This window comes from Anopheles moucheti (genome assembly GCF_943734755.1).
Source record: "Anopheles moucheti chromosome X unlocalized genomic scaffold, idAnoMoucSN_F20_07 X_unloc_9, whole genome shotgun sequence".
NCBI classification, from domain to species: Eukaryota; Metazoa; Arthropoda; class Insecta; order Diptera; family Culicidae; genus Anopheles; species Anopheles moucheti.
This window is the reverse complement of record NW_026453603.1, coordinates 152,501-155,794: the sequence shown is the minus strand read 5'-3', so window position 1 is coordinate 155,794 and position 3,294 is coordinate 152,501.

The window sequence follows — 3,294 nt, the reverse complement described above, 5'->3', positions numbered from 1 at the left end:
GCGTTCACTTTGGGAATGGAGTGTTCGCGAGAGTGATTGTTGTGTTGTGTGTGTACAGTTGGTGCTTGCGTGCACTCCCATAGTGGAGTGTTCGCGAGCTTAAAACGCTAAGTCCCGATTAATACTCTCCTCGCAACATTATGTGCGTGGCTCCACGCCAAGTGGGATTAGCGGTGCGAAACGCGATTGGTAAAGTCGATGGTGATGTGCGTACCAACAGGCGATTTGTTAAGTCAAATGCGATCTGTGGTGCAACAGGCAATGTGTGTTTATTATCAGGTGTTGTTGGAAGTCAATACGATTTGACTTTCAAAAATTTTTCTAAGTCCCGATTTTTTTTCTCGTCGAGTAACTACAATGCACTATTTCTATCGCAGCGGACTTGTTGTTCATGGCCTTAATGATCGCGAACGAACACGTATTCGCAAAAAAATTTTTGTATGAAAAAGTCACCACTCGGGTACCTCCATACAAAAGTACCAAGTTCGGGTCGAGTGGTCGATGGACGTCGAAGGTGAAAATTTTTCATCATCGAAAATTTTTTCCAAAGTTGAAGCAAATGGGCCCTAGAGTATGAAAAGTGAAACCACGGATCGATTTGAGAAATAAAAATTTTTGTATGAAAAAGTCACCACTCGGGTACCTCCATACAAAAGTACCAAGTTCGGGTCGAGTGGTCGATGGACGTCGAAGGTGAAAATTTTTCATCATCGAAAATTTTTTCCAAAGTTGAAGCAAATGGGCCCTAGAGTATGAAAAGTGAAACCACGGATCGATTTGAGAAATAAAAATTTTTGTATGAAAAAGTCACCACTCGGGTACCTCCATACAAAAGTACCAAGTTCGGGTCGAGTGGTCGATGGACGTCGAAGGTGAAAATTTTTCATCATCGAAAATTTTTTCCAAAGTTGAAGCAAATGGGCCCTAGAGTATGAAAAGTGAAACCACGGATCGATTTGAGAAATAAAAATTTTTGTATGAAAAAGTCACCACTTGGGTACCTCCATACAAAAGTACCAAGTTCGGGTCGAGTGGTCGATGGACGTCGAAGGTGAAAATTTTTCATCATCGAAAATTTTTTCCAAAGTTGAAGCAATTGGGCCCTAGAGTATGAAAAGTGAAACCACGGATCGATTTGAGAAATAAAAATTTTTTGTATGGGAGGGCCCCTGGTAGAACATTTTTCCCAAGTGCGACCATTTTACCCGGTGAGTCAAAAAAAATTTTTTTTTCACGGTGACTCAAAACATCAATTTTAGACTCCCCTGAGTATGAAAAGTGAAACGAAAATCATTTTTGAGAAGAAAAAATTTTTGTATGGGAGGGCCCCTGCTAGAACATATTTCCCAAGTGCGTCGATTTTGGGTCGCCGACACAAGCTCGGGTCAAAAAAATTTTTTTTTCACGGTGACTCAAAACATCAATTTTAGACTCCCCTGAGTATGAAAAGTGAAACGAAAATCATTTTTGAGAAGAAAAATTTTTTGTATGGGAGGGCCCCTGCTAGAACATTTTTCCCAAGTGCGTCGATTTTGGGTCGCCGACACAAGCTCGGGTCAAAAAATTTTTTTTTTCACGGTGACTCAAAACATCAATTTTAGACTCCCCTGAGTATGAAAAGTGAAACGAAAATCATTTTTGAGAAGAAAAAAATTTGTATGGGAGGGCCCCTGCTAGAACATTTTTCCCAAGTAAATTCGATTTTACCCGGTGAGTCAAAAAATTTTGATGAAAATATTTTTCCAAAATCGTGTTCATTGCCTATTATAAGGGACCAGGTCAGCTCACACGCATTTTTGGAGACCATATGGAAAGTGCGTCTGGGATTGCGGAAATTAAGTTTAGAGTGTTAAATGATGGTTTCGCAATCCCGAAAGGCTCAAAATCCACCCTAAGGTTCCCCGGGTGAAATGTGGTTTCCAAGGTGTGAGCACTATCGGTGATAGAGTTGGAATGTGATTTCCAGAGCGCAGGGCGACTGGGCTAGAGCGAAAATCATAGACAAAGGTAAGTATTGGACTGAACGACTCGAAGCAAACGAAAATCATAGACAAGGGTAATGGACTGAACGACTCGAAGCAAACGAAAATCACATACAAGAGTAATGGACTGAACAAATCGAAGCAAACGAAAATCACATACAAGAGTAATGGACTGAACGAATCGAAGCAAACGAAAACCACAGACAAGAGTAATGGAGTGAACGAATCGAAGCAAACGAAAACCAAAGACAAGAGTAATAAGAGTGAACGAATCGAAGCAAACGAAAACCACAGACAAGAGTAATAGAGTGAACGAATCGAAGCAAACGAAAGTCATGGACAAGAGTACTGAAAATCGGACCAAACCTCTAGAAGCACACGAAAATCATGGACAAGAGTACTCAAAAACACGGACCAAACCTATGGAAGCTCACGAAAACCATGAACACAGGGATAACTGAGAACGAACCTACCTATCAGAGCATGTGAAAGCATGGACAAGAGTACTGAAAATCGGACCAAACCTCAAGAAGCACACGAAAATCATGGACAAGAGTACTCAAAAACACGGACCAAACCTATCGAAGCACACGAAAACCATGAACACAGGGATAACTGAGAACGAACCTACCTATCAGAGCATGTGAAAGCATGGACAAGAGTACTGAAAATCGGACCAAACATCTAGAAGCAAACGAAAATCATGGACAAGAGTACTCAAAAACACGGACCAAACCTATCGAAGCACACGAAAACCATGAACACAGGGATAACTGAGAACGAACCTACCTATCAGAGCATGTGAAAGCATGGACAAGAGTACTGAAAATCGGACCAAACCTCTAGAAGCAAACGAAAATCATGGACAAGAGTACTCAAAAACACGGACCAAACCTATGGAAGCACACGAAAACCATGAACACAGGGATAACTGAGAACGAACCTACCTATCAGAGCATGTGAAAGCATGGACAAGAGTACTGAAAATCGGACCAAACCTCAAGAAGCACACGAAAATCATGGACAAGAGTACTCAAAAACACGGACCAAACCTATCGAAGCTCACGAAAACCATGAACACAGGGATAACTGAAAACGAACCGAACCTCTCGTAGCAAACGAAAAACATGGACAAAATTATTCGAAACGAACCGAAGCTCGATGCGAAAAACATGGAAAAGCAAGCCCGTAAGTCGCACTATCAAGCCCATAAGTCGCACTATCAAGCCCATAAGTCGCACTATCAAGCCCGTTAGTCGCACTATCAAGCCCATAGGTCGCACTATCAAGCCCGTTGGTCGCACTATCAAAG